The following is a 19,723-nucleotide window of genomic DNA, read 5'->3' as shown; positions in this document are numbered from 1 at the left end:
AATAATATCACCAAGAAATCCCTTCATGAAGTGGTAGACAAATACATTTTTTGATTTGATTTGGCAGGCTTTGCTCCACAGTTAAGAAAAGCTGAAAGGTTGAAAGTCTGATTCAGTATTTGAATTGTTCCCAGAAAAACTGTATAAAACCAAACATGTTATTTATTGGCTTTGAGTTGGGGTGATGAAGGGGGGACAGGGATTGGGGAGAGAGGAGTGCACTTGGGGCGTGGGGGCCGGAATCAAGGGAAAGAAAGCCCTTGAAGTCATTACTTCCTGCCAATTTCAGTTTCAAAACCAAATTCCTCCAACTTGCCAACAGCCCTCAACAAATTCTCATTGTCAGAATGAACACTTATCAAAAGTAGTTTCATTTGGGAAGGGTTTTTATGATACTAATAAAACTTTAAAGCTTCTCACTGCTGATGAATGTAGTTTGAAAAAAAAGGTCTTAACAATATATGGCCATTTGGTTAGCAATTGTTATCTAGGAAAATAATAAACCAAAGCAGAGAGAAAAAAGAATTATTTGAGCCAATATTGAGTTGAAGTCCAATCAAGGAGACAAGCCAAGACAGTAGATTTAAACCAGGCGGATGTAGGTCTACAACCGGGTGGAAGCAGGGAAAGCCTCCAAATGTGGTCTGAGTTAAACAGTGTGAGGAAACCAGCTTAGAGTTGTCAAGTCGGATGGACGCAGAGCACATAGGAGCAGTTTGGACAGCTCTGTGGAGTCCTGATTTACTGAGCTCTGACTGCCAATAATTATGCCAAGCTTAGACAAAAGCAAGAGAGAGCTCATGCCAGCTAAAGTGAGGAAGGATGCAGCCAACAGTGGCTTGGCTCCACACCTTGCTGTGGGCTGTCCCACAGCAATAAAATGCATCCGCTTGCCCTGTCATGCCCTCTTGCTGCAGCCACAGGATAGGAAGATCCTGAAGGTGAAGGTCAGAAGTCAACGCAGTAGTATGGTTCCAAGGCCATCGACAGCTGTTGAGAGAAATGCTTCCTGTGTGTATCTAGATCCATGGCCTCAGAGAACCGAAGATGTGCTATGCTCCATGAAGCCTGGCACAGCTACAAACCCGGGATGGCTTCAGCTCAGAAAAGTTTCAACTTCCAGGTTTCCTTTCAAGGGCAGGTTGGGCTTGTAAAGGGTCTGCTGGGACAAAGTGAATGGGAAATGGAAGGGAACTAACTAGATCGTTTGGGCTGAAGTGCATTTTAAAACTTGGGTTACTTGAGGGACTTCCCTGGTGGCGCAGTGGTTAAGAATCCTCCTGTCAATGCAGCGGACACAGGGTCGAGCCCTGGTCTGGGAAGATCCCACATGCCATGGAGCAACTAAGCCTGCGAGCCACAACTACTGAGCCCGTGTGCCTAGAGCCCGAGCTCCACAGCAAGAGAAGCCACCGCAATGAGAAGCCTGCGCGCTGCAACAAAGAGTAGCCCCTGCTTGCCGCAACTAAAGAAAGCCCGCACACAGCAACGAAGACCCAATGCAGCCAAGAATAATTAAACGAGTAAATAAATTGATTTTAAAAAAACCCAAAAAACTTGAGTTATTTGAATCATCTCCATCCTCCAGTTTAATCTGCATGTGCGCTCAAGGACGCAGGATTCCTGGCAACATCAGCTTCCTAAATTGTTAATGTTGGTGTCAAACAAAATCTGACCTCTAAGCTGTTTAGTTGTTTCACTTGGATTCGAAGGGACTGTTTGTTCAAAGCTCATGTTCTAAACCTGTTTGTGATTTTTATCTAAAGTCAGATTGCCATGGTTTCAGCACATTCCGGTTTACTTAGTAAAATTCAGCCCTTGTGAAATTGGCTGCAAATGAAGTACCCCATTCCAATTTTAGGCATAATCTGATTAGTACTTTTCATGCTGTAATAATGAGCAGTGAATACTCAGCATTTTATTAGACTTTTTTTCCTCTTTCTGGCTCAGAATTAAAACCAAGCTCTTTCCACTTCATCACTCTGTACCTTTCCAAAAAAAGATGATGGCTTTGGAGGTATATTGCCATACAACACCCTTATTAACGGGCTGTTGCTTGTGACAATTTACATAAGTGAAGTGTGCACCCTCTGCTGTGTATCCCAAAATATCCAACAACTTCACTGAATTTACACCAACCAACAAGCATGTTGATTTTTTTTTCTTTTTGGTATTTTAATGGTGAAATATGTTACTGTGCTAGCAAACACACCCATGCCATCTGTTGGGTGAGAGGAAGGCAGTTTCTAAGAACAATTAAATTTAGTTCTGGGTCTTCAGCTAGAGAGAGCCACAGTCCACCAGTTGTGAAAAGAAAGAAATTCTGTTCATGCTGTTCTCTCTCTAACACAGGCCTTACCTCTTGCTACCGTGTCTCTTACATCTCTCTCATCTCCATCACCTCGCTCCCTTCACACTTTCAGTCTCTTTTTCTCTCTTTTTCTTTGGCTCCTGTTTGGCCCTGACCATGCTTCCAAGTGCCATCTCATTAGGGGGATTAGTAAGACTCAGCCTGGCAGACACCACCTTCTCAGAAGGGCTATCCGGGTGATCTGCTGAGATTACTGGGAGGTAAATGCTCCCTGGAGAAAGAAGGAAAAGGAAATGAAGGCAAAAAGAGGCCACTCAAAAACAACCTTTTTTGGGGGGTGGGGTGGTCTTACATTCTGGAAGCAAAACAGGTTGTTCAAAATGAAGGTTAGAAGGAACTGCACTCTAAGTGTGTTAACACTGCAGGACAGCCTTGGTAAGCATTTCTCAGTGTAGGATGAACTTGTCCTCCTAAAATCTGACAACCTGAAAAGAGGGAATAATGAATGTAAGGCCTTCCTCAACAGTTACATGAGATTTTTGCAGAGACTAATTACCTTTGTGTGTTTGTAGCATGTTTGATTCCAGAGGTGGGCTCTGCAAAGGCCACAAAGAAAGGTGGCCCAGGTCAGACTCTTCACAGGCCCTGGTCCTAAAAGGTGGTATTACCAAAGTTCCCACATTCAACTGATATTTCGTGCCATGGGCTGCTCAGTGCAGTGGACCAGTGGGTAATAAACTTGTCCTTATACATAAGCCACCGTATTATGTGACTCTGTCTGGGCCAGGAACCAAGGCGTGCTATGATTTCAGAGACTGGGTTCTTATCACCTGGGGAAGAGACATGCTCTGCTGACGTAAGAAAGCGGATAAATCAACCATCACCGAGACCTGCAGACTCTGAAATTAAAGGAGAAAATATGCGTGCCGTTGGTTCAATTGGCACCCATTAAAGCTAATAACTAATCAGCCGTGCAAGTTTCTAGCTCAGAATGATCAAATCTGCAAAGAAAACAACATCCGTCCACTTTTACACTCCAGTGGAAGAGGTGGTCCCTCGCGGCGGGACGGCACAGTCTCGCCATCTGGAGAATAAATCGAGTGTGAAGTACAGTATAGTTTGGGACCAAGCTCCATGGCAGCAGCTCAGCAGTCAGTTCATTAGTTCCAAACTTCCAGGGATTAGAGCGACATCAATTCTACTGTCGGATAGGAAGAGACAGACAGGATGCGAGATTCAAGGGGGATTGTGACAACCAGGAGGAGCCCCTTGGGCTTATTTATAAAACTACACAGTATAAACAGACCCAAATAAGTGTCTTAAATAATAGCATTACTACAGTTTCATAACATCTGAATTAACACCTTTCTCTTCTTCCACCTCCACCCCAAAACCCTGTATGTTAATAACATATAATGTTTTCAGATGAAATCACCAAGACGACCCTGAATGCAACAGGAGCAGTGAGAAAGCTGTGCGGCCGAAACAAGACTTGGGAGTTAAGAAATACGGAATATTTTCTAGGCTCTGGGGAGATGCATAACCTTTGTGATTTTTAAAAATGAGCAATTACTATTTTCATGCTACAAAAGGCAAATTGCCATGCCAATACTCAAAAACACTAGTGAATTCTGTCTTTTCTGAATGTCCATCTCACCTCACTTCGATTTCATCTAATTCATAAAATGATGTCATAAGCATGGATTGGAATGGGCAAAAGGCCCTGATATTGGCATCTATATAAAATTATTTTTTTTGAAAAATTTGAGATCGTTTGGTTTAAAATAAAAAGTTCTGATGTACTGTTCCATTTAAGGATCTCCTTTTTCATATAAGTTCTTTTTATACACTAATATTAAAAAACAGAAGTGCCTGTGACAGTCATCATTAGAGAATTACTGTATTTTTCTTACAAATGTATAAAATGTATTATTATCACAGAGACTGCTATAGTGACTGCATTAGAAAAAAAGCCAAATTCTCACTGATTATTACAACCTGGTAGTGTTTCTTTAGGTAAGATGGTAGTGTTGAGTTTTCTAACCCCCCAAAAATCTTGGGTTTGCCTGTTTTTTTTTTTTACCTTTTTTTACCTTTTTTTTTTTTGGCTGCACCACGTGTGGCATGCGGGATGTTAGTTCTCAGACCGGGGATTGAACCCATGCCCCCCTGCAATGGAAGCACAGAGTCTTAACCACTGGACCACCAGGGAAGTCCCTTGGTCTGCCTGTTTTTGAAAAAAGAAAATCTACAGCAATCCTGAACATACCATGAGTTAACTGGTTAAAATTTCATTCATCAGTAACACCAAAAGCACCGGTAACAAGAGAAAAAATAAACTGAACTTCATGGAAACTGTAAAATCTTGTGCATCAAAAGATACTTTCAGCAGAGTAAAAAGGCAACCCACAGAACGGGAGGAAATATTTGCAAATCATATGTCTGATAAAGGAATATATATTCAGAACATATATAGAACTTCTAAAACCCAGCACCAAAAAATCAAACAACACAATTCAAAATGGGCAGAGGACTTGAACAGACATTTCTCCTAAGAAGATATAAAAATGGACAATGAGCACATGAAAAGACGTTCAATATCATTAATCATTAGGGAAATGTAAATCAAACCCACGAGACACCACTTAACACCCATTAGGATGGCTACTATCAAAAAAAACAGAAAAGGGCTTCCCTGGTGGCGCAGTGGCTGAGAGTCCGCCTGCCGAGGCAGGGGACGCGGGTTCGTGCCCCGGTCCGGGAGGATCCCACATGCCACGGAGCGGCTGGGCCCGTGAGCCATGGCCGCTGAGCCTGCGCATCCGGAGCCTGTGCTCCGCCATGGGAGAGGCCGCAACAGTGAGAGGCCCGTGTACCGCAAAAAAAAAAAAAAAACAAGGGTTGGAGAGGATGTGGAGAAATTGGAACCCTTGTGCACTGTTGGTGGGAATGTAAAATGGTGCAGCTGCTATAGAAAATATCATGGCGGTTCCTCAAAAAATTAAAAATAGGACTTCTCTGGTGGTGCAGTGGTTAAGAATCCGCCTGCCTGTGCAGGGGACACGGGTTTGAGCACTGGTCAGGGAAGATCCCACATGCCATGGAGCAACTAAGCCCGTGCGCTGCAACTATTGAGCCTGCGCTCTAGAGCCCGCGAGCCACAACTACTGAGCCTGCGCTCTAGAGCCCGCGTGCCACAACTACTGAAGTCTGCGCACCTAGAGCCCGTGCTCCATAATAAGGGAAGGCACCTCAATGAGAAGCCCACGCACCAGAACAAAGAGTAGCCCCGCTCGCCACAACTAGAGAAAGCCCGCGTGCAGCAACGAAGACCCAACGCAGCCAAAGTAAATAAATAAAATAAATTTATTTTAAAAAATTAAAAATAGAATTAACATATGATGCAGCAATTCCACTTCTGGGTATATACCCAAAGGTGCTGAAAGCAGGTCTCGAAGAAATTATTTGTACACCCATTTTTATAGCAGCATTATTCACAATAGCTAAAATGTGGAAGCAAACCAAGTGTCCACTGACAGAAGAATGGATAAGCAAAATGTGTTAAATATGTGCAATGGAATATTGTTCAGGTTTAAAAAGGAAGGAAATTCTGACACATGCTACAACATGGATAAATCTGCTGTGCTAAGTGAAGGCATTATGCTAAGTGAAATAAGCCAGTTACAAAAGGACAACAATGTGAATATATTTAATAACCATTTAATGGTACACTTAAAAATGGCTAAGATGGTAAATTTTATATTTTATCACAATAAGAAATGAGGAAAATGTTCATTTATTGATTTCATCCCACAAGTTATTACACTCTAGGCATTCTGTTTACTCTGAAACTGTAGATTTTGGTAGAGCAAAGTTTCTGATATGCTAATTATGGAAGATCCTTTAAAACACAGGTTTATTAAAATGCCAAATCAGCTTTCATTCAAAGGACTAAGAAGGCTCAGGATGTGTATGGGTGGATACACGGGCATACAAGTACAGGTAGCTCTTTGAGTCTCTGTTTTCAATCCTTTTGGGTATATACCTAGGAGTAGAATTGCTGGGCCATTTAGTAATTCTATGTTTAGCTTTTTGAAGAACTGCCGAACTGTTTTCCAAAGTGGTTGTACCACATTTTACGTTTCCCACCAACACGGTATCAGAGTTCCAAATTTTTCCACACTCTTGCCAACACTTGTTATTTTTCATTTTATTTGTTTTTGATAATAGCCATCCCAGTGGGTGTGATATGGTATCTCGCTGTGGTTTTGATTTGCATTTATCTAATGATTAATGACGCTGAGCACCTTTTTATGTGCTTACTGGCCATCAGTATACAGATCTTCCTTGACTTATGATGGAGTCATGTCCCGATAAACCCACTGTAAGCTGAAAATATAAGCTGAAAATGCACTTATACACCTAACCTACTGAACATTATAGCTCAGCCTAGCCTACCTTAAATGTGCTCTGAACACATATTAGCTTACAATTGGGCAAAGTCATCTAAACATGAATATCTCACGTAATTTATTGACTACGTCCTAAAAGTGAAAAACTGAATGGTGGTCTGGGTAGAGAAGGATTACCAGTGCATCGATTGTTGACCCTCGTGATTGCATTGCTGACTGGGAGCTGTGGTTCACTGCTGCTGCCCAGCATCACAAGACAGGATCGGACCACATATCACTAGACCAGGAAAAGATCAAAATTCAGTATTCGGGCTTCCCTGGTGATGCAGTGGTTGAGAGTCCGCCTGCCGATGCAGGGGACACGGGTTCGTGCCCCGGTCCGGGAAGATCCCACATGCCGCGGAGCGGCTGGGCCCGTGAGCCATGGCCGCTGAGCCTGCGTGTCCGGAGCCTGTGCTCCGCAACGGGAAAGGCCACAACAGCTAAAGGCCCACGTACCGCAAAAAAAAAAAAAAAAATCAGTATTCAAAGTATGGCTTCTACCGAATGCGTACTGCTTTCGCACCATCATAAGCTGAACCACTGCAAGTCAGGGACCAACTGTACCTTCTTTGGAGAAATGTCTATTCTAGTCCTAAATTTTAAAAAAATGGGTTGTTTGTCTTTTGGTTATTGGGTTATGAGTGTTCTTTATATATTCTAGATATTTAATCTGTATCAGATATATAGGAATCACAAATATTTTCTCCCCTTCTGTAGGCTGTCATTTCACTTTTTTTTTTTTTGGCCACACCATGCAGCTCGTGGCATCTTAGTTCCCCAACCAGGGATCGAACCTGCATCCTCGGCAATGAAAGCACAGAGTCTTAACCACTGGACCACCGGGGAATTCCCTGTCATTTCACTTTCTTGATAGTGTCCTATGATGCACAAAAGTTATAATTTTGCTGAAGTCCAATTTATCTATTTTTTTCTTTGGTAGCTTGTGCTTTTGTTATCATTTTGAGATCACTGCCTAATCCAACGTTATGAAGACTTACACCTATGTCTTCTACTAGTTTTATAGTTTTAATTCTAACAACATTTAGGCTCTTGATATATTTCTGGTCTACTCATTTGTATACAACAGGGAGGCTTGTGATATTTTTATTTTGTGGTTTCAGTCTTCATCTCTCAACAAAATACAATGACAATTCCCTGGGAAGAGGAAACTCAAGTGGAAAGAAAGGGCTTACTTCCACCAGCCTCTTCACTCAGCTCTGCCCTCACCCCTGACCGGTGAGTGGCTGGTGTTTAGCTTTCCTGTTGCCAAGGCCCTATCCATCACCTCCCCGCCATGCTCTTCCTCTTTTACTTTGCCCTTTCCCCATCTGCTCCTAATGGATTTTCCTCAACTATATATGACAGGTCTTGTGTTGTTGTGGTTTTTTTTCTGAGGACCTTGCCAGGCTACCCCATGAGCCTCTGAGGGACCTCAAACCCAAACCTATAGGGAACTGTGGAGCTACTCCTGAGAAGATGTCCTGCATGGGCATAGCTGCCTGTGTTTTTTACATTTCTTGTTAACTTTATGATTTAACAGTGAGGCTTTGAGGTACACTTTGCACACAGCTCTTCGCAAAGACAAAGTATTTGCTTACTAAAGGCTTGCATCGCCCTTCCCAAAGCCAGTAACGACCACCACGCTCAGATTTGACTGGAGCTCTGGAGTCTGCAAGTTCATGGCTCTCTCCACTCATTATTTTCTTTGTTCTCACTCATTGCTTGTTCTCAGCCTCAGAGGAGCAATGTTATTTCTGTGTTCTAGCAGGGCACAAGGAGCCATGAGATCTGTTCCACGTGGGATGATCTGAGTGAGGAAGGGGTGCTATGACTGCTCTCTCCTGCGGGCAGGGAGTGGGCAGGAGCCACGGCTCCACGATGGAGAGGATCCAGAGGGAAACTGAACAATGTCATCACTCGTGAGGTGTTTTACGTACTTAAGACCAAACTTCCAGATACTTGAAAACATTTAGGTAACTGATAGGATTCATCCTTTTTTTTTTTTTTTCTTTTTTTGCGGTACATGGGCCTCTCACTGTTGTGGCCTCTCCCGTTGCGGAGCACAGGCTCCGGACGCGCAGGCTCAGCAGCCATGGCTCACGGGCCTAGCCGCTCCGCAGCATGTGCGATCTTCCCAGACCGGGGCACGAGCCCATGTCCCCTGCATCGGCAGGCGGACTCTCAACCACTGCACCACCAGGGAAGCCCGGGATTCGTCTTTTTTTAAAAAAGAGTGTTTGTGATTCTGAAAAGAAAATTATCTGAATACTATTCTCATATTCTGCCTGATGTGCCTGGTCTGGTGCAATTAAAATTTTTTAACAAGTAGGAGAGGGCTCAATCAAATGTTATCCACCATGCCTGGTGTTAGGGACAGGTGTGGAGGAGAGGGAACGACATATAAATCCTTTATATCGACATATAAAGCAATAGAGGAATGTATCATCTAGCTGGGGTGACGCAATGCCCATGGGATGAGAAGTGAAGTAACAGTTCAAGTCAGTGGAACAGACTTGAGGGGACTTAGAGGCAGGAGGGAGCACGGCAGGCTGAGCTGGGAGGCAGGAAGTTGAGGGTTTCAATAGGTGCAGAGGAGGGAGGAGCAGCCAGCAGAGGGCTGGTAAAGGCAAAGGGCAGAGGTAGGAATAATGCGTGAATCAAAAGGCAGATGGTCAGTATCTATGAGGTTAGGGAGGGAAGGTGCTGGCGCCAGGAGACGGACAGAAAGGAGATTCCCAAGCGGGCAGGGGAGAGCCCATGTTTTAGGAGGCCCTGTTCCGTTGGGGGAGGGAAGGGTGATGGGGGAAGTGGGACAAGAATCACAGTTCACTTGAGGAAGCAGCTTCCACATCGGAAGCTTCCTGGTGCCCAGCCCGGACTGCGGGAAGGTCCACCCCACAGCCCTTAGAGCACTAAGTGGAGAAGGTCCCTGCTTGAGTCAGCCCTGCCCGTGGGCAACTTCCCCATCCCCCGAGAGCGCTTTTATCCAGAGAGGGCCTCTAGTCCCAAAGCTACTTTTTTTTTTTTAATTAATTAATTATTTTTTGGCTGCGTTGGGTCTTCGTTGCTGCACGAGGGCTCTCTAGTTGCGGTGAGTGGGAGCTAGTCTTCGTTGCGGTGCGCGGGCTTCTCACTGCTGTGAAAGCTAATCTTTTTGTCTTTGGAATGGGTGTTGTATGCGGGCCTCGGATCTGGGGGGTTCACAGTACCATACCTTGAAGGCCCTTGAAAGCGAAAATGGAAAGAACACGTGGAGTGGGAAGGACAGCCCACCCCGCTACCCGCGCCTTCTAATCGGTCTCCCTCCGCCCTGGCCCTCCGACAGCAGAGAAGACGGCTCCCTTCCCACCTGGCGCAAAGCACAGCCGCAAGCAAAGCTGCCCTCTCCCTCTCAACCTGCTCTATTTGTGTTTGGTGACTTCTCTGGGCTAGAGGAGGTAGTGAACTGTTTTGGTTTAAAAGCCCTCCTGCTGGGTTGCAGTCCGTGTGGGAGAATAAAAGTAAACAAGCGAAAGGGAACTGTGTCATCAAAGGACTCTGCACCTGCTCTTCTTCATTGTAGGGTGAGAACCTTGCCACGTGCCGCAGGTGGCACGGGGCGCCCACGCAGGGCGGGGCCGCGGGCCTTTCATTCTGCTTTAACAACAAATCAAGAGTGATCGGTTCATAATTTAATGAGGCAGCCTTGCCGTGCTTCCAGATATGTATCCGGTAACAGCCGTGTCACCTGTATCCTGGCCTGAGCAGTTTTACTGTGATGCCCGCAACGTATTTTGGCTGATGACTTCCTTTACCTCTCAAGCTAACAGTGAGATACATTGCTAGAGATGGATCCAAATGGTCTTAATGTAAATACAAAGAACCAGTTTTTTCTTTGAAGCCGAAGCTGCTTCACTTCTTTGGTGGAAAACATTTGTTTCCCTTCCCATCACCGAATTTTGGAGGCAAGTCGGCTGCTTCGCTCTGAGGCTGTGCTAAGGTAGGTTATGAAGGAGCCCGGCTGCACCCACGTTTGTTGCCGCCGGGAAATTCCTGTGCGCCAAGTGCTTCAACAACACTTCGCTAAGGTGCTGACACAAAGAATCTTGTCTCCTTAAGTAGGAGGTTATAAAAGCTTACAGATAGAAGTATAAATGTCTAATGATAAGGCCCAAACAACCTTGCAATTAAACGAACCAGGCTAACAGGAATTTCAGCTAGCTGCAGACTCAAGGCCTTTACTTCTATTCTGGGCAGGAAGCTGTACCCTGCGACAGAAGAGCATCCCAGACAGGATTCTTTCCATTCCTTAGTGTTAATTAGTCCTCCTGGCAACCACGAATGAAGAAATCAGGTAACTGAATAAGCCCTGTGATGGCAGAAACAATGTAAACAAGTATTTCTTGCAGCACATTAAACTGGATCATTATTCTCACAAACTGCTTTTAAGGTAGGTGAGGCTTTACAGCTAAAAGGAATTTTAAAATTCCCCACACAATATTACCTCTTGGTTCTACCTTCGTATATTTTGATTTCTGTTGCTCAAATATACACTCACAACCTCATTTTATAGTAGCTGATCATTTATTTTTCATGGTTTGTCGTTGTTGTTTGTCTTGCTTCCTAGCTATTTCCCAAAGAAAGTGAATTAAAAAAGACTTTGTTTCTTTTAGGTGGCAAATGTATAAGTATTTTAAAGGGTAGAACTTTCCCACCTTATTCCTTATACATATTATTTTATTCTAAAATCAACGAGGAGGGGAATTCCCTGGAGGTCCAATGGTTAGGACTCGGTGCTTTCACTTATGGGGCCCGGGTTCGATCCCTGATCAGGGAACTAAGATCCCGAAAGCCACGTGGTGCAGCCAAAGAAAATCAACAAGGAAAGGGAAAGAAAAATATAACGTGTAAAATGGAAGAATGGAGGATGATGATAGCCATCAGAACATTCTATTTTAAAAAAGGCAGATTCTGCCCTTTGAGAACTAAGCTTTGGTTACAGCAAAGAGTGCTTCTCAAGGACCAGGCCACGTGGACGTTTCTCTCTGCTGATTTCCACATCTTACACCATAATTCCTCTGAAAATGGGTACCGTGGCAGAGCCCAGCGTCATCTTTACTAGATCACAGACACCAGATCTTCCATAATTAAATGTTTTCCTCGAGAAAATACTAATAAAACAATGCAATGGCTGGCACCACACTTGGTTTTCATTGCATTTGACACCTTTTCCTCTTGCCAGCTCTTCATGCTGACTTTCTCCTCGGCTTCATTCTTTCACTGGTGCCAGGCAGGCTCACTGCGGAACTACTTGGGTTTTCCTCCCTCTTTTTGCGCCCAGTAAATTTTCATAAAGCATTTAACGTGAGAACAAGCAGGTTAATTTGCTGTGCCGGTGAGCCAGGCTCTCAGAAGGCTCCCTGCAACACTGCCGTGTTCTAGAGTCAGGGTCAGAGGTTTTCGTCCCAGCGGCGAGGATGCTTACCAGTGCCTTCTCTGCGCGGACACCAGGTGTGATTTAGCATAACGGACTATGCGGATGCTCAGTGGCTCCTCTAACCCAGGCGTCAGAACCAAGTTGCTCTTTGCTCTTCACGCAAGGTGAAGATGAAAAGTCTCATGGGCTAGAAGTTCTGCCAGGAAAGGCTTCTGGACACAGAAGAAATGGAAAATCACCCCATCTTGCAACAAACACCTGGTTTCAGGAACATGAAGTTCTTCTTCATGATATCAGTACCTGTTAAAATCCCTGGTCATATCACAATGCTATTTTCCTCTAATGACAGGGAGGCAGTGGGAACCAAAGATTTTTTTCTTACATAAAGAGAATATGCAAAAAACAAATAAGGAAATTTAAAAACTCACTGAATCCAGCCTTTGATCTATACCTAGTCAGTTGACGCTGACTTTGAATGCTGATGCTCTAGGTGTCAGCCCCCATAAATAATGAAGGTGACTGAGGAAGACTCTCAGGGAAGAAGCCAAGCTTGGTGGCCAGCACAGTGTAGGTCCCAGGGATGAGAAAAGCAAGTTCCCTGCAGATGGCAAGCTTAGTGACCCTCGAGAAAAGGGCAGGCTCAAAGCAGAGGCAAAGGTTGCCCCCCAGGGAGAGTGGCTGAAGTCACACAGAAGATGATTTTAGGACAAGCTCAGCAAACACAACTGCTGGAATTACCAGCCTTTTTGTCCAGACCACTGCCATGGGGCAATTTAACATGCAGCGACGTACAGTTGGTTAATAGAGAGGACCAATGCATCCCAATGCCGAGCAATATGGTTTTAGAATGAAGTCTATGTGCTCAGACATTCAAAATCACCTGAAAACGATGATGTATGTGCATACACAGTTCAAAGGGCTTGTCTCTCATTTGCCATCACAGCAGTCCTGCGGTGTAGACAGGGCCAGGCATTATTATCCATGTTCGCCTGAAGAACGTGGGGGTTATAAGACTTATCCAGAGAACTTATCCAGAGATCCCACAGCCAGTCAGCAGTCGAGATGAGGAAGAACTCACGGGTCAGGCTCCCAATCTTGTGCTCTGTCTGCAGAACCCCTCTTTGCATATCTTACAGAGTCTCTGATTTACCCAATAGCCTATAATAAACTATTTGTTTTCTCCTTAAACTCAGTAGATTCTGTGGTTGGCTACCAGGAGCCCTGGCCGATATGGGGATCATATACACATGCATTATGCCATGTCTTTTTCACACAACAGGTAGGAAATACCTTTATGTAGGGGATAATCTATATAATCATTTGTAATGACTGCAGAGTCTTCTATTGCATGGATATAACATAATTTATTTAATCAATCCCCTAATGATTAAGATTTAAATTTTCTCCAATTCTTTTGCTATTAATTCATTCATTTTATTCAACAGATATTTACTAAATACTCTTCACGTGCCAGGTACTATTTTAGGTAATGGAGATAACAGCTCCCTGCCTACATAGAACTTATATTCCAGTCAGAAAACAACTAATAAACAAGTAAATCAATAAACAAATGCAGACTATGAAACGATCTAGTAAGAGAACAGAATTTAATAATGGGAGAGTGATGGGGGGGAGGTGCTTGAGATAGGGTAGCAAAACAGCTTCTTTGAGGATGTGACATTTGCCCTGATACCTAAAAGATTATATACACAAAGCTGTAATGAATATCTGAGAACATTCATCTTAGAGCACTTGTCTGAATATTCCCTTAGGCTAAATCCTGGAAGTACAAATGCAAAGTCAAATCACATGCTCATTTAGGCGCCAAAAGAATGCCCATGAGGGACCTTCCTGGTGGCGCAGTAGATAAGAATCCACCTGCCAATGCAGGGGACACGGGTTCAATCCCTGGTCCAGGAGGATCCCACATGCCACGGAGCAACTAAGCCCGTGTGCCACAACTACAGAGCCTGTGCTCTAGAGCCCGTGAGCCACGACTATGGAGCCCGCGTGCCACAGTTACTGAAGCCCACGCGCCTAAGCCCGTGCTCTGCAACAAAGAGAAGCCACTGCAATCAGAAGCCCATGCACTGCAACGAAGAGTAGCCCCTGCTCGCAGCAACTAGAGAAAGCCTGTGTGCAGTAACGAAGACCCAACGCAGCCAAACATAAATAAAAAATTAAATCTTAAAAAAAGCCAACAACACATTCTCCACAAACGTTTAAAAAAAAAAAAAAAGAATGGCCATGAAATTTCAACTCTCACAGCCTCCTTCAAACTGGCTCTGAATCTAGCAAGTCTAGGTTCCAGTCCCAACTGGGCCAGTGACTAGCTCTCTAAGAGACTGGATAGTCTGCTATCCACTGCACGTCATTGCACCTCAGTGTCCTCATCTGAAAAATGGGGACAATAAAAGTGCTTGACTCAGGAATTGGTGAGGATTGAAAATGGTGTAACAGGGCTTCCCTGGTGGTGCAGTGGTTGAGAGTCCACCTGCCAAGTGGTTGAGAGTCCACCTGCCGAGAGTCCACATGCTCCGTGGCATGTGGGATCCTCCCGGACCAGGGCTCGAACCCATGTCTCCTGCACTGGCAGGCGGACTCTCAACCACTGCGCCACCAGGGAAGCCCCCAATGCCAGTATTCTTTTTTTTTTTTTCTGTTTTGCAGTACGCGGGCCTCCCACCGCTGTGGCCTCTCCCACTGCGGAGCACAGGCTCTGGACGCGCAGGCTCAGCAGCCATGGGTCACGGGCCCAGCCACTCCGCAGCATGCGGGATCTTCCCGGACCAGGGCACGAACCCGTGTCCCCTGCACCGGCAGGCTGACTCCCAACCACTGCGCCACCAGGGAAGCCCTGTCAGTATTCTTAATACTACTAAACTGTATACTTAGAAATGGTTAGGATGGTAAAATTTACATTATGTGGTTTTCTTTACCATAATTAAAAATATATATTTTTTAAGTGCACCAGTCTTGCAATAAACAGAAATGAAAAATTGCAATGTAGGGTGATGTATGTATAACAGGGCAGGCATCACATGGTGGTTGTGCAGGGGTGTGCCAAGACTGCTAATGGCCCCAGCACTCATTCTCCCCTCTTCCTTTGATTTGAGCAGGGCACATCGTTTACCTTTGAAAGCCTGCATGTCCCAGCCCCACTGGCAGCTAGGATGTGAACGGAACCGAAGTGGTGTGTGAAACGCTGAACCTCTTAGAAGGAAGCCACTTGCCCTCCACTCTCTCTTCTCCCATCTCACAGGCTGAAACTCAAACATGGTATGAAGAGAGTCTCAGCCATGCAAATTAGGGCATCAGAGTAACAGGTAGAAGCAACATGGGTCTCTGGATGACCTCAAGGAGGAGGGCTGCTTACCTGCCTGGACTACCCACCTGCCTCTGAACTGTTAGGTGAGAGAGAAATAAACTTCATTCAGTTTGAGCCACTCTAGCTTTGGGTCTTTCTGCTGCAGTAGCTGAGCCTGTACACTAACAAAAAAGGAGGTCAACTGCACGTGGAGGATGGGGGTGATGGTGAGAGTGGAGTATGCAGTAGGGGCAAGAAGACTGTCTGGGAAGACAATATAAAGATAGGCTCTGCTACCAAGTCCCGCTTTCTAGCCTCTGAGCCCTGGGCACTGATCAGCAATCCTTTTACTGGTCCAGGATAATTCCATTTCTCACTTCTCTGTGTGTGTATTAGGAACTGGGGGGTGTCTTCTAACAATGCGGGGAGGAGACCCAGGAGGAACCACAGGTGAAATTTTGGGGGGTGTGTGTAGATGATAAGTTCGAGTTTAGATGTGTTTGTTTAGCGCCTCAGTCAATAATACCTCTTGACCATCAAGGTTCTGAACCAACAGAACAATAAGGTAAAAGAGTCAGCAGGGGGAGATTTAAAACATCTCCTTTATTTCTGATAAGAGCTGGGTTAGGGACACAGTTTAGTGAAAGGGTTGTGCCGGCTTTCTAATACTGAACGCTGGATTTGGATTGGCCATTATGCAGTTATGGCAGTAGCTCAAAGATTCTGATATAACATGACATTTAGGGTTTACGTAATCATTCTATCCCTTTAAATGAGAAGAACTGGTAGAATAAAGAAATATAAATTATTTAATTAAATATATAAACTTTTCCATTAACATATAATGGTTATATAATGCATTCTTTCATTTTTAAATTTCCCACCCTTCCTCCCTCCCATCCTTCCTTCCTTTTTTTTCTTCTCTTTCTCTTTTTTTTTTTTTTGGTTTTAACAGATTTAATATGACATACCCCACATGCAGCTGGCCGTTGGCCTCCATTGGTGGTCAAATGGAGCCATTATTGACATTCTGCTCCCACTCTCTAACTAGAAAAACCAAAAGTTACTGTGAAACCCACACTCCTAATTCTGATTGTGACCAGTGGTAAATGGCTGGCTTGCCCCGTCCACTTAGGGGATGGGTTCTTGAGCTCCCCTGGAAGATAACTTTAGGACTAGAGAAGTCTGTCTGACAATAAACTTCCTTTCCAGGGTATTTCTCAGTTTTGATATATAAGTCTGAACACACCGGCTCACATCCATCTCTGTACAGTTACCCCTGTCAATTTTTGCCACCATCTACTGAAATGACCTGTCTACATGTTGGTTTCTTCTGCCTGGCGAGTATGTTGTACCTACTTAATAAATGTTTATTGAACTGAATAATTAAAAAAGAAGTAGAAGTAAGGTAACAGTGGGGTCTAAGGTGGGTTCTTTCAAGAGATCATCGTAAGGTATGGAAGGAGAAACCAGTGGTATGAACTAGCGGTTGGCACCATGGGAATAGAGGAATGTCAGGAAGATCTAAGAGCAGTACAAGGTAAGTGCTTTCATAGTTTTCCTACTGGAAGTCAACCATCAAAGCTAAGTTGCAAAACTGGATTATAAAAAACAAACAAGCATGGGCTTCCCTGGTGGCGCAGTGGTTGGGAGTCCGCCTGCCAATGCAGAGGACACGGGTTCGTGTCCTGGTCTGGGAAGATCCCACATGCCACGGAGTGGCTGGACCCGTGAACCATGGCTGCTGAGCCTGCGCGTCCGGAGCCTGTGCTCCACAACGGGAAAGGCCACAACAGTGAGAGGCCCGTGTACTGCAAAAACAAACAAACAAACAAACAAGCATACAATGTGCTGTTATTTAAAAATCACTTGTTTGGAAATAAATAAATCCAATATTGTCACAAACACTGTAAGCTGTTCACCCTCAATTGTTAGCTAGCTAGTTGATTAACATCATATTCTAAATTTGAAATGAAAACTCTATTGGAAAACAGTTTTTAAAAGATGCACTGAGACAGAACTCTGAGAACAGGCCAACAAATTTGGGCCAAAAGACCAGCTAGTCGACTGTTTGATAAATGTATAAAAAAACAGCAGAATTTTATTGATACTATTACTCTGTGAAGCTGAAATACCCTAAAACAGAAAGGCTAATGAAGAGGGTGGATCTGGTACAGAAATGAAGATACCAAAACAAAGCCGGGGATGGAGGAATGAAGCCCTTTTCTCTGATAGTGGGGTGTTTCCTTCTACCAAAAAATTTTAAAAAACGGTGGTTCATTCAGAAGATGATATTTATGGACAGCCATTACGTGAGCAAAAAATGTTTATTTCAAAAGAGATCCAATATTCAGATTTAATAATATTATTAATATGTTTTAAGTCAGCATTCTTTGATTTTTATTATTAGTAATACTGACCATGATGTTACTAGAAAAAGAGATACTGGAGTTCCCAATTAATGATGTCCATCCTTTGAAATGTCCTCTGAAGTGTATTCGTTTCTTAAGGCTGCCATAAGCAATTATCACAAACTTGGCTGCTTAAAACAATGGAGATTTATTCTCTCACAGCTCTGAAGACCAGAAAAGTTTGAAATCAAGGAGTCAACAGGGCTGTGCTCCCTCCCTAGAGAATCCTTCCTTGCTTGTCCCAGCTTCTGTGGGCTGTCGGCATCCCCTGTGGCTGCATCGCTCTAATCTCTTCTCTGTGTCTCTTTTAAGAATACTTGTCCTTGGACTTAAGGCCCACCTGGGTGATCTAGGATGACCTCATCTTGACATCCTAACTACATCTAGAAGGACCCTTTTCCACATAAGGTTGCATTTATAGGTTCTGGGAATTAAGATGTGGACACATCTTTTGAGAAGCCACCACTCCATCCACTACGGGAAGCATATCCCATGAACAGTGGAATAAAAGGTTCTTCAAAAGAGCTACTACAAAATAGTGTGTTAATGAAGACGAGTTCTCCCTTTTCCTTCCTTCCCTCTTATATTCTACATTAAAGATCATAGTGCTGTCTGGAGCCATATTCAGCCTTCCCATTCATTCTGTGCATCAGTGCCTGTTCTTGTCCTTTTTGCTTTTCACCTCCACTGAAAGAGCACCTGTTAAGGGGAAGAGGAAGACGGTATTTCTGAATCACTGTCTTTAGGACGTGTGCTTGGTTTAATTCTTTCCACCAAGAACTCCGACTTTTAAATTTAGGCCTAGTAGATATCATTCAAAGAATGCATTTTTAGATGATTGGCTAAGATTTGGAATCATAAAAACATACAATTTTAGGGCTGAAGAAAGTTCAGCAATTATCTAGTCATTTTAGAAACAAGGAGAGAAAAGTCCCAGGGAGATCAATAAATCACTGAAAGTCATCAATGTGATGGCGGTAGAGCCAAGACTATAACTGAAGTCTCCTGATGCCTGTTTAGGCACTTTTTCACTCTGTCACACACAATACAGCATGTGATGCAAAGCTCTCTCCTCCACGGATTACTCAAGATGTTGACCTCACTGGTGCCACCCAATGAGAGAGAATCAACCTTCTATGGACTGAATGTTTGTTTCCCTAAAATTCATATATTGAAGCACTAACCCCCAAATGTGATGGTATTTGGAGGATGGGGGTTTGGGGGGTAATTAGGTCATTAGGGTAGAGCTCTTGAATGGGATTAGTGCCCTCATAAGAAGAGACACAAGAGAGATGCTTTCCCCCATGTGCAGGCACAGCAAGAAGGCAGCCATCTATGAACCAGGAAGAGGGCTCTCATCAGGAACCAAATAGTCCTGCACCTTGATCTTGGACTCCCCAGCTTCCAGACTGTGACAAAATAAAAGTTTGTTGTTTAAATAACCCAGTCTACGATATTCGTTATATCAGCTTGAACCGATTAAGTTACAACCCAATGAATATATCCAACAATATTTACTGAGTGTGTGCTGTGGGCAGAGCTTGCATACTCAGGTGAGTGAATGATTGACAGTATCTGAAAGGCCGCGAGGCTTTGATCCAGGTTTCACATTAGGGTGTTGTTTGGGACAAAGGTCACCTAGTTCAACTCTTGATTCTTCACTATACCCTTAGGAGAAAGGTAAAGTACCTGGAGTTAATGTCTCCACTTAGAAGTGTTTCTTAACTTGTCAGATGTCATCATTCGAGTCAAAAGCACCTATTGGCCTAGAAAATAAGTCTCCTCAATTCCTCTCTAGCGCTCAACTCTAAGATGAATCAGGAT

The 19,723-nt window shown here is 44.0% G+C and overlaps 1 protein-coding gene across 2 annotated transcripts in view; it reads right to left on the bottom strand.

Annotated features, from left to right (window-relative positions):
- Nucleotides 1–19,723, bottom strand: part of CLYBL (citramalyl-CoA lyase) — a 233,288-nt gene that overhangs the window by 29,581 nt on the left and 183,984 nt on the right. The window lies entirely within an intron of this gene.

Source organism: Mesoplodon mirus, assembly GCF_964341445.2.
Source record: "Mesoplodon mirus genome assembly, chromosome: 17".
NCBI lineage: Eukaryota > Metazoa > Chordata > Mammalia > Artiodactyla > Ziphiidae > Mesoplodon > Mesoplodon mirus.
The sequence above is the reverse complement of the archived record's forward strand: the minus strand, read 5'-3'. Positions and strand labels throughout refer to the sequence as shown.